At 46.8% G+C, this 12,697-nt stretch overlaps 1 protein-coding gene across 3 annotated transcripts in view; it reads right to left on the reverse strand.

Annotated features, from left to right (window-relative positions):
* The window catches only part of TTC9 (tetratricopeptide repeat domain 9), a 78,554-nt gene that overhangs the window by 15,546 nt on the left and 50,311 nt on the right, over positions 1–12,697 (reverse strand). The gene's annotated exons all lie outside the window — the stretch shown is intronic.

Consider the following 12,697-nt stretch of genomic DNA (forward strand, 5'->3'; position numbering starts at 1 on the left):
GTGTGTGCATGTGTCTGTGTCTGTATGTGTGTGTGTGCATGTGTCTGTATGTATGTAAGTATATGCATGTGTCTGTATGTGTATGCATGTGTCTGTATGTGTGTATGTCTGTGTGTATGTGTATGCATGTGTGTTACTTTTAATCCAGACCTCCCCCCCCATTCTTGTACCATCAGAACTGCTTTTGTGGTGTTTGTGTGTGTGATAGCAGCCAGGATTGCTGCTCCTCTGAAAAGCAATCCATATACAGATCGCTTTTCAGAGGCATTTGAAAGGTGGTAAAGAGGCATTATGTTGCCTCCTCACCACCTGTTTTAAGCCCGTAAATGTAGCATCACTATACCGCAACTGTGCAGTCTACACAGTTGCGGGGTAGTTGCAGTGCAGGCCCATTCACCCTGAGCATACCTCCAGCTGCAGCCACAGCATGTGTACACCCCCAGCTTCTCCCTCTGCAGCTAGAGGGGGAGAAGTTGGGGGTGGTAAAAACAGCTTAACCATGTAGTTTTACTGCCCCTCCAATAAGCCCTTGGTTCACATCTGCATGGCTGCATGCTGTGTGTAGGGCAGCCCATGCATTTCAATGGGCTTCCATACCCACAAAAATGCAGGGAAAGAAGTCCCAGAGCTTTTTTTTTTTTTTTTATTGCGCTGCACCAAAAGCACCCCATGTTTCCAATGTGTGGGGTACCATTAAGACTTAACGGTACCCCTAAAGAACAGAGCATTCGTCTGTGTGTCGGGCAAACGAGCGCAACAAAGGCACGAGAATTTTTGTTGGGCCAGGTATGAGTGCTCGAATGACCGAATTTTAATGGTTCAAAGAATGTCAGGCAAAATGGTCGGCCCTCACACATGTTCACTTCATCGAATCTGGCCCTCTTTGAAAAAAGTTTGGACACCCCTGGGGTAAACAGTTCAATCTCTGTATTTGCACACCATACTAACCTAAGCAGGGCAATAACTTCTCTGCAGAATGTGGAAACCTTGCAAAAAGATCTGAACAAATTAATGGGCTGGGTAACTACAATGCAAATGAGGTTCAATGTAGAAAAAGATAAAATAATGCATTTGGGTGGCAAAAATATGAATGCAATGTAAACACTGGTGGGAGAACCTTTGGGAAAATCTAGGATGGAAAAGGACCTGGGGGTCCTAGTAGATGATAGGCTCAGCAATGGCATGCAATGCCAAGCTGCTGCTAACAAAGCAAACAGAATATTGGCATGCATTAGAAAGGGGATTAATTCCAGAGATAAAATGATAATTCTCCCAATCTACAAGACTCTGTTCCGGCCACACCTAGAGTATGCTGTCCAGTTCTGGGCCCCAGTCCTCAGGAAGGATGTACTGGAAATGGAGCGAGTACAAAGGAGGGCAACAAAGCTAATAAAGGGTCTGGAGGATATTAGTTAATAGGAAAGGCTGCGATCACTGAACTTATTCTCTCTGGAGAAGAGACGCTTGAGAGGTGATATGGTTTCAATATACAAATACCATACTGGTGACCCCACAATAGGGCTAAAACATTTTTGCGGAAGGGAGTTTAACAAGACTCGTGGTCACTCATTAAAATTAGAAGAAAAGAGGCTTAACCTTAAACTATGTAGAGGGTTCTTTACTGTAAAAGCGGCAAGGATATGGAATTCCCTTCCACAGGCGGTGGTCGATCAATCGTTTCAAGAAACTATTAGATAAGCACCTGAACGACCGCAACATACAGGGATATACAATATAATACTGACATATAATCACACACATAGGTTGGACTAGATGGACTTGTGTCTTTTTTTAACCTCACCTACTATGTAACTATGGTTTCTGACAGGCTTCAACACACATTAAACGGCTAGTTTACACTTGCTTCAAAACAAGGCTGTGGACAGACTTTGTTAAAGCTCTCTGAACGCTAGTCTAAGCTTCCGTTGCTAAATAAAATGGTTAGCTTACAGTCCTATTTACAACTGCCTTTGCTTTGCTTCAAAAATTATACCCCATGTAGCTTTAGTGGTGCTTCAAAGCGTCTTCAAAGCCTCCATAGAAGTCTATGGTAAAGCTCCCCCTCCCCCCCCCCCCGAAGCACCAAGCAAAAGCAAGGTGTAAACAGGACAGTAAGCTAACCATTTTATTTAGCGACAGAATCTTTGACTGGCGTTCAGAGAGCTTCAACAAAGCGTGTCCGAAGCCATGTTCTGAAGCAAGTGTAAACTAGCCCTTACTGTGACAGCTAGGTTTCCATCAGGACAGGTATAAGTATGGCCACTGCTAAACATGATTTCACCCCCCCCCCCCTTCTCTTCTCCTGCATTCCATCACATCAACAGCCAGACTGTATGGGAACACTGATGTCACTGGAGTAGAAAGGAGGGGTGGGGACAGCTAAATGCCAGATGTTGCAGGGCAGGGCCCTTCATCTCCACTACTACTGGTGTATAGCATGTCCACGATGTGCATTCCATACTGCTCAAGCTGCATAACTTTCCTCTGATGTCTTCCAGTTGTTGGGGGCAGAGCTTTCCTTCAGTTGCATGTACTGTGAGACAAAAAGTATGTGAACCCTTCTGGAATTCTGCATGAATGGCTTCTAAAAATGTGATCTGAACTTTATTTTACAAATAATAATAAAGTAATTTTTATTTTTTACCAAATTACTCAACATATTATCCTGCTATACATATACTAAATAAGTGATTTAAAAAGCAAATGTAGTATAGAGTGTAACCTTTTAAAGTGGTTGTAAACCCTTACAAACCACTTTGACCTACAGGCAAGCCTAGATTAAGGCTTACCTGTAGGTCCAAGAAATATCTTATTTACTAAAAGACAGTCACCGCTGTCTACGGCACATGCCGTTAGTGGCGGCTCCTGTGTGCATGCGCCGGAGTGACGTCATCGCTGCTCCGGCGCTGTGAGTGGCCGGAGCAGCAATAACCAGAAGAAGATTGACTCTCTGTACTACAGGGGACAGCGGTGAGATCGCTGGCTCCTGTGTCAGGTAAGTGACAGATAATGGGCTACTATGCATCGCATCGCATCTCCTGTGTTCCTGTTAAAGACTTGCTTGGCTAACATTCCTTCTGGCTCCAGATCTTGCTTGCTGTTCTACTACACTGTTCTCTGGCTCCCTGACGTTTTGGCTTATCTAACTAGCCGTTCCGGTTCCTGAACTCTGGCTATGTTTTGAACGCTGGCTCCTGTGTCAGGTAAGTGACACATAATGGGCTACTATGCAATGCATAGTAGCCCATTATGCTTTACCTTTGCAGGGAGACAAAGAAATAATAAACCCATCAGGCTTTACTTCCTCTTTAAAATGGTTGTAACCCCCCCCCCCCCCTCAAAAAAATAAAAAATAAACCCTGTAAGACAAAAGACATAATGAGCTAGCATGCATCGCACATTTAGGTTCGAAAATCCACAAAAGAGACCAACTCCAAAAATGTTCTCATACGGGAACAGAACAAATGATTTTCGTTTTAACGTGTAACATTTTCATACTTGAAATATCAGAAAAGACTGTGCATGAGCAGAAACAAAAAAGCCTTTGTCGTATGAGAATTTTCATTCATCTGTTCAGATTTGCTGTGAAAAAGCGAGAAACATCGGATAAAGGTTCGTCTGATTTTCTTATAGTGTATACCCCACTTAAAAGACGACTCCTACTTACAAATGGAGGGAGACAACAGGAAGTGAGAGGAAATCTACCCCTAAGAAGGGAATTTATTCTTCACCTATTCCTGTATAAGGAACATTTTCAGCTCATGTATTTTTTTATTATGCCTTGTTTAAAAAGGCCTGCTTCAGGACCCACACAGCCTTTCAATAAGACTGAGGTCTATATACCATACCTGGCTGATGCTCCTAGAAGCTGGAAATAACGGTAGACATCTCTACTCTAGTGATCACTAGAGATCTCTATTAGCTTTTTCCCCCACACCAAGTGGCGGCCTTGCTGCATGCTGAACACAGGAGGTCAGCCACTCTTCACAGGAGCTGTTCAGAGAATGCTTTGCATTTTCTGTATTAATGCAAAGAATCCTCTGATCGGACTAGGTGGTAAGGCAGAGTGGTGACTTCACAATCCCCACCTTTTTAAATCAGAGAACACTTTGCATTCATTCAGAAATTGAAACACATTCCCTAAATGGCACTCATGCTGAGTGGCTGACCTCCTGTGTTCAGAATGCACATGTCTGGTCGCTCAGCATGGAACCCAGAAAGTGGGAGATCACTGGTGTAGCTGTGTCTACTTCAGTCATCTCCAACATTCAGGGGCATCTGCCAGGTATGGTATAATTTTATTATATATATATATATATATATATATACATACATATATATATATATATATATATATATATATACACATACATACATATACATATACACACATATACATACACACACACACACACACACACACACACACACACACACAGGTCCAATATCACCATGTGTAAAATATTCATACCTGGAATTCATCTTTAAATTTACTGATATAAAACTGTAATTTAATGGTCCTTATTAACTGCACGCCACTAGGCCCTGACACAGCAACGCACCATCTTAACGGCTTGTTCACTCTTGACTAAATATCTGACGCTCAACGCTTCTACAGCGGTTGTATGGGCGTCAGACAGGTGTCAATGAGCTTTAGAATGGGGCGTTTTACAAGCATTAAAAATGCTCACTAATCGCCCAATGCGCGTTGCAGTGTCTGATGAGCGCAGGGTGCGTTAAAACTGCTCCACAATGGAAAGTAACAGCAATAAACAAATTTTAATATGCAGCAAAAGCACCCAAAACTGCGCCGAAAATGCCTATGCATTACCATAGGCTTAAATGGGAGGCGTTAAAAGGCTTCAAATGCCTTCAATTTTGAAGCAATGCGACACATGAAAAGCACAATGTGCATAGGCACAACGCCTGCTCTTAATGCCAGTGTGAAATTAGCCTAATACTTCTATTGTGCTGCAAAGTTGAGAGTTGAGACTGGTCCACTCATGATTCCAGATGTCATCAAGTAGAAGAGATGCCTGCACTTCTTTTACCTGTCCCCCCAAGAGTTATTTGCAACCTGTTAACTGTACAGCAAACCTTTGCATCAATATTTCTAGGATACCTATCTATGGATATATTAGCAATCGTACTGACTTATTTCCATTTGTTAACTTTGATTATGGACTGATATGGATCCAAATCCTTAATTGTTTTCCTTTTAGACACCTCCCACTTATAAACCACACCCCATATAGAATCCATCCCCTCTGTCCTCTGTATTCCACCCATAGTGTCAGGAGTATACAGCTCAGCCTCAGAGGACACATAGTATACAGCTCAGCCTCACAGGACACATAGTATACAGCTCAGCCTCACAGGACACATAGTATACAGCTCAGCCTCACAGGACACATAGTATACAGCTCAGCCTCACAGATGGGAGAGCGAGAGAGACACTCCAATTCCTCAGCTCAGCACCAGGAGACATCCACTAAAGCCTGTCAGCCCTCCCTGTACTCTCAGTTGTGTGTGGGGGCAGAGAAGGGCTGTTGGTGCAGGGGGGGGGGGGGCAGGAATATCACAGAGGACATTGCAGGTCTATCAGTGTACAATGTTCAGCTGCTTGCTTTGCTCAGACTGCCTCTTCCTCCTCCCCTTATTTTTACATTAAGTTTTCTCGTTCCTTCAGCACACAGACTGCCATCCTCCATCTATCTATTCCTGGCTCTCCTACTCACAGCTCTCAAACTTTTCTATAGTCCCTGTGAGCAGGGCGGAAGCTGGAGGATACGGAGCAGCTCAGTAAAAGGAAAATGGAGCAAAGAGGATTCAGCCCACTGTTATGCAGCCCCAATGCACAGACAGCGTGGGCTACTTAAGACTCCCTTAAAAGCAGGCCATCAGAGGAGCCCAGGGGGGAGAGAGACATACACTCAGCGATGCATATTACGGTCACCTCCAATCACCGCACTCACCCAGGTCCCGGTCACTCTCCACAACACAGGGAGCCAGCCGGGAAACTGGAAGTGATGCTGCAGTGCTGAAAAAGCACCACCCGGTCGTACTCCGGTCACGAGCAATAAAAAAAAGCCAGAGGAAAATCAGATTAGAGTGGGGGTGCTTGCACTCTAAACGCACCCTAAACACAAGCAAATCAGCTTCCCAGCTCGCAAGCTACGAAGTTTCCCATAGACCGCCATGTGTCCGGCGCCTGGAAAGTCTTAAAGCCACTTAAAGTGGTTTAGAAGAAGAGCCGTGTCCATGGGGGGGGGGGGGGGGCTGGGGACAACACCCATGTGCCCCCCTATGGACGGGCCGACACTGCTCTTCTTCTAAACCCTTTGAAATCTTGTTTGGTCAGGCCATGTTGCATTTCATAGAATTCTATTGTGAACAGCAGGTCAAACCCACACCTGGAGGTAAAATCAGTATGCTCCTTTGAAGATGATCTTATCTTACAGGTTCCCATGCTTTGATCATTAAATATCTTCATGGTTTATTCATATGATCAATATAGATATGGCAATGTAAAATTTTGTGTGTTAAAGTATAAGTAAAGGCAAAATCTTTTTTTTGTTTTTTTTGTTTTGCAAAGAGTGGATTAGAACGCCTATCAGTTTTTCCTGGTGCCTCCATGGCAGCATATCTGTGACAACCTCCACCTTGGCTCCTCTCTCTGGATCAGTGAAAATCTTTATAAGAGAGGGTTAGAGACCCCCCCAGCATTCTCCTTTTTTCCCCTCATACCTTATGGACAGTGATTGTTGGTTGAACGTCCTTATCTCTGCATTGAGCAGTTTCTCTGGTTTTAGCCTCTTCCAGATGCAGTCCCTGCTGCTTAACATAATAAAACATAATAAAACATAATACAGTCAGAGAGTCCTTTCTGTTGGTCTTTTGGGACATGCAGGGCTTCTTCAGTAAGAACTTTTATTTCTGCACCCATTATCAGGTGTCTGCTCAAGGCCTGCAGCAGAGCAAACAGCTACAGTCAGCCCCTTAGCTTGCACATTTTGTTTCCTTTCATTCCGCTTGTTTCTTTAAGAGTAAAGTTTTCCCTGTGACCATTTACTCCTCCTTTTCTGTTTCCTCCCCTCCTCTTCCTTTTCACCTTTTTTAAAAAGGACTTGTTTTTTTTCCCCTTTCCCTTACCTACCAGTGTTGTTTCTTACCCCTCCTCCTAGCTCTAGCCTCTGGTGTCCAAAAGGATCATTGCGAGCATCGCACCGACCTTTCTAAAGCCTTTGGCGTCTCTCTGCCCCTACTGCACAGGTGTCCGTCGCATTCGACGTAGCAGGCGGGTCCAAGCCCTGTTGGCCACGCATGCACGGTAAGGCGGGCCATCTTTATTAAGAGAAAGTAGTAAATTATTTGCCCTCACTAAAAAAATAAGCTTGAGGGGGAGTTGGCAAAATACCTCCCCTTTTGTCCATTTAAGCCCAGAAAATTCAGTATGGCTCTCTGGTGTATTTCCAGTGGGTCACCTGTATTGGAGATCCTGGTAGTCTGCCAGTCTGTTGTGCACGGTACCTTTTTTTTCCTGGCTCTTTAACCAGTTTTTTCTACATCCTGTAAATCCCAATTATTAAAATCGCTTCTTTTCGCTAACTGTTTGTCCTGCCTTCTGCCTACAATGAGTTGTTTGCCGCCCTCTCAAGACCTTCAAAGTTTAAAGTGCTTGTAAACCCTTACAACACTTTGACCTACATGTAAGCCTAGATTAAGGCTTACCTTTAGGTCCAACAAATATCTCCTAAACCTACACGGTTTAGGAGATATTTGCCGAAAGACAGGCACCGCTGTCTATGGCGCATGTGCCGTAGACAGCGGCACGCAGGCGCACTGAGCGTGCCGCCGTCATCGGCGATATGCCGTGTGTGGCGGCTCCGCCGAATTACAGTGGCGAAGCAACGAGACCCACCGAGAAGAAGGATGCGCCGGACTACAGGGGACAAAGGTGACTTCGCTGGCTCCTGTGTCAGGTAAGTGACACATAATGGACTACTATGCGATGCATAGTAGTTCATTATGCTTTACCTTTGCAGGGAATGAAAGAGGAAGTAAACTCATCAGGGTTTACTTCCTCTTAAGTTAAGGGCTATCGTCCAAGTTTAAAAAAATAAATAAAAAAAGAAGGAGTGCACTAATATATTATGTATTGCAGCCAGAAGTCACCTAAAAAGACCTCAAGGCGTCATGACGAATCCCATCAAAGCCCTAACCAGAGTCGATTTTCAAGATTGGGACATCATACTCACACAGAGGGCTCAGCCACAAAAAAGTGTTGCTCCTCGCATTCTCCAAGTGCCAGAAGTCCAAAGTGTAGAGCATGTGGAGCCACTCCGCTTCCAGATAAACTGGTCCGCAGAAGCTGCATTTGGGAGTATGCAGCAGACAGAGTCAGTAAGCCAACAGGTGGCTGACCTTCTTAAAAGAGTGTTCAAGGAGTCTATAGTGGAGCTAACAGTGGTAAATACCCCACAATCACTGGCTCAGCCTCCTACAGAGCAGCCAGTGCCTGGACCCACATCTGGGGAGCCTGCCGTGACCAAAGGGAATGTCCCGGTCAGACAGGAGCAGTCTGATAATTCAGAGGATTCCTCAGAACAGTGGCGGCCCCCCTCAGTGTAAAAAAAAATAAAATAAAGTAATTTAACAATTTAACATAGTGTACTGTGGCGCCGGTCGCAGTGCACTATGAGAAGCGCCACGTTGATGCAATCACAAGATTGCATCCATGGCGCTTCATTTGCGGGTTAAAAACCCACCTTGTGGCGCACTGTAGAACGCCGACTAGCTTCCGCCCGTAAAATCACGGTGATTCTATGGGCGGGAGCATTGTCATTCAGAGACAGGCAAGTCACTTCCGGCTTTCGGCTGCTTCACGAAACCCGGAAGTGACGTCGGCAGCTCTGTTCCTCAGCCCGAGCGGAGCTGCAAGAACGGTGAGTGGCATAATTGACTCTCTGTGGAAAAAATTAAATAATGAAGTAAATAATAATTAATTACCAAATGCACCCCGGCCGGCCTAAGGCTCGGTTCACACAGGGGCGACAAGACTTCCAGGACGACTTTGTGAGGCAACTTGGAGACAGCTTGAAAACGACTTAGACACGACCTGGGGCGACTTACAACACGACTTTGAAGTCGCCCTAGGCCAGGCGACTTTTGCCGTGGCCAATCAGAGAATGAGCTCTGAAGGAGGAACTCCACGCCAAATTTATGAAAAAAAATTGGCGTGGGTTCCCCCTCCGAGAGCATACCAGGCCCTTAGGTCTGGTATGGTTTCTAAGGGGAACCCCCTATGCTGAAAAAACAGCCTGGGGTCCCCCCCAGATCCATACCAGACCCTTATCCGAGCACACTACCCGGCCGGCCAGGAAAGGGGTGGGGACGAGCGAGCGCCCCCCCCCCTCCTGAGCCGTACCAGGCCGCGTGCCCTCAACATGGGGGGGTACCTTGGGGAAGGGCCACGCGGCCCCCCCCACCCCAAAGCACCTTGTCCCCATGTTGATGAGGACAAGGGCCTCTTCCCGACAACCCTGGCCATTGGTTGTCGGGGTCTGCGGGCGGGGGACTTATCGGAATCCGGGAGCCCCCTTTAATAAGGGGGCCCCCGGATACCGGCCCCCCACCCTATGTGAATGAGTATGGGGTACAATGTACCCCTACCCATTCACCTGTGGAAAAAAGTAAAAATAATACACATCACAGGGTTAAAATAGTTTATTGCACAGCTCCGGGGGTCTTCCATCTTTGGGGGTCTTCTCCCTGGACTCCTCCGCTATCTTCTGCTCTTTTGCTAGCTCTTTTGCGAGCGGAGGAGCCCGACTTTCTTCTTCGCCGCCGCCCTCTTCTTCCGACTTTGGGGGTCTTGTCCCCCTCTTCGGTTCTTCTTGCTGGGCCACCGCTTCTTTTCCACCCCTTTCCTAGCGGTGGCCCGGTCTTCTGTCACCGCCGTCGCCGCAGCCGACTTCCGTTCTTCTTCTTATGGAGATGTTGACTCGACGCTCTCTCCGGCCGCAATGCCAGGGACGCAGTGCACGGCGACTTATATAGGGACAAGGGGCGGAGTCACCGGTTGATGTCACATGTGACCCCGTCCTCTTATGATGTCACAGTCCCGGAGGATGCTGGGACTGTGACATCGTAAGGGGACGGGGTAACCATGTGACATCAACCGGTGACCCGGCCCCTTGTCCCTATATAAGTCGCCGTGCACCGCGTCCCTGGCATTGCGGCCGGAGAGAGAAGAGAGATGAGGATAGCGGAGGAGTCCGGCGAGAAGACCCCCAAAGATGGAACCCCCGGAGCTGTGCAATAAACTATTTTAACCCTGTGTTGTGTTTTATTTTTTTCCACAGGTGAATGGGTAGGGGTACATTGTACCCCATACTCATTCACATAGGGTGGGGAGCCGGTATCCGGGGGCCCCCTTATTAAAGGGGGCTCCCGGATTCCGCTAAGTCCCCCGCCCGCAGATCCCAACAACCAACGGCCAGGGTTGTCGGGAAGAGTGCCTTGTCCTCATCAACATGGGGACAAGGTGCTTTGGGGTGGGGGGGCCGCGTGGCCCCCCTTCCCCAAGGCACCCCCCCATGTTGAGGGCACGCGGCCTGGTACGGCTCAGGAGCTCGCTCGTCCCCCACCCCTTTCCTGGCCGGCCGGGTAGCGTGCTCGGATAAGGGTCTGGTATGGATCTGGGGGGGACCCCACGCCATTTTTTCGGCATAGGGGGTTCCCCTTAGAATCCATACCAGACCAGGGCCTGGTATGCTCTCGGAGGGGGAACCCACACCAATTTTTTTTCATAAATTTGGCGTGGAGTTCCCTCTTGAGAGCTGATAATTCTGTCAGAGTCGCCTCCGTATAGACGGAGATCCGACTTGGAGGCGACCTCCATTGAAATCAATGGGTACCAGTCACCTACAAGTCGGATTGAAGTAGTACAGGAACCTTTTCTGAAGTCGGAGCGACTTCAGTAGCGTGCATTAAGACGGCTCTCATTCACTTACATTGATTTTTAAATGTTGTCCGACCTGAGGCGACTAGGGGCGACCTGAAGTCGGATCTGAGTCGCCCCTGCGTAAACCGAGCCTGGAGTCTTTTTGTTGTTTGTTGTACAATAAAGTTTGTTTGCTGTTGTAAAAAAAAAAAAAAAAAAAAAAAAAAAGTGGTACTTTTATTGCATTCTTTAACAGTTGGTTTAAACATTGACATTTTCAATATTTTATCCAGATATATAATCTGTCCTGTGATTCTGGGGCTATATACTCTGTCCTGTGATCTGAGCTGTATACTCGTGACACTATGGGTGGAAGGAAGTGGAATACAGGGGACGGATTAGGTGGATTACATAAGGGGCATGGTTTATGAGAAGTGGAAGGGGCCAAAAATGATGGGCGGGGTCATGATGGGCAGGGTCTGGCGCCCCCCCATCCAAAAACTTCACCAGCCTCAGAAGAACAGGATTGCTCTGGCTTCAACTTTTTAGTTCAGCCGTACAAACAGGCCGTAAAATCAGTTATAGGCTGGGAGGAAGCTGAAATTGCCACTAAAAAGCCAAAGAGCTATTTTCCTTTCCTGAAGAAGCAGATCTCCTTTTTTCCCCCTCTAATGGAGGAAAGTAAAGACGTCATCAATGACAAGTGGAAAAAAAAACTGAAAAAAGATTTCCCCTCAACCGTTTGGGTAAACTCTACCCAATGTCAGAACAGGACTCGGCAGTATTAGATGGCCTGCCGGCGGTAGACACAGCTGTGGTTTGTCTGGCAAAAAAATAGCACTCTCCCAATGGATGATTCAACCTCTTTTAAAGATCCTTTCTATAGGCAAATAAATCTTGACTTGAAAAGAGCGTATCAAATGGCGGGCAATGCATGCAAACCAGTGATTGCCTTACCATCAGTATCCAACGCCCTGCAGACATGGACAGAGAATATAGCAATGGCTATTTGTCAAGATATTCCCAAGGAAGATATGATAAAGGCCCTGGACAAAGTCTCAGCAGATTTCATTGGCAATCGATACTATCAGATGTTCTGTAAGGTCAATGCTACATGATGTAATGGCTCAACGGGCCCTATAGCCGAAATCTTGGGTGCCTGATCCAAACAAAATTGATGCAAAATACCTTTCGATGGGAAAGCACCTTTTGGTGAAAAGTTAGAATAGGCCATTTCCTGGGTTACGGGGGGGGGGGGGGGGGGGGGGGGGGGCTGGGGGAAATCAGGTCTGCTTCCCCGGGGCACAAGCAGAGAACCTACAGGACTCTAATAAATCCTTTTGACACCAGACCATCCCAGGAGATCCCGATAGGTTCAAGACTCAGGCACTTCTCCAGGGTATGGAGGAGAAACTGCAAGGATCCCTGGGTAGTCTCAACCAACGGTGCAGTACGGTCATTTCTGGACATTCTTAGAGCGCCCTCCAAGAGATCTATTTACATCTACAGAAATACAGGAGGTCCCCTCAGAAGTCGGAGGGGCTGCTCCAAGTCCTTCGTTCCCTACAAGACCAGCAAGTGGTTATACCAGTACCTCGCTCAGAGAGGTTTTGAGGGTTCTATGCCACACTCTTCCTGGTCCCCAAAAAGAGCAGGAGTTGGAGGCCTGCGATAGACCTCAAAAAAGCTAAATCTACATATATCTCTAGAGAGGTTCAAAATGGAATCGCTACAGAAAATAATCTGAGCGGT

The sequence above is a fragment of the Lithobates pipiens genome, unplaced genomic scaffold (genome assembly GCF_037356315.1).
Source record: "Lithobates pipiens isolate NorthernLeopardFrog02 unplaced genomic scaffold, aLitPip1_a1.2 Scaffold_30, whole genome shotgun sequence".
NCBI lineage: Eukaryota > Metazoa > Chordata > Amphibia > Anura > Ranidae > Lithobates > Lithobates pipiens.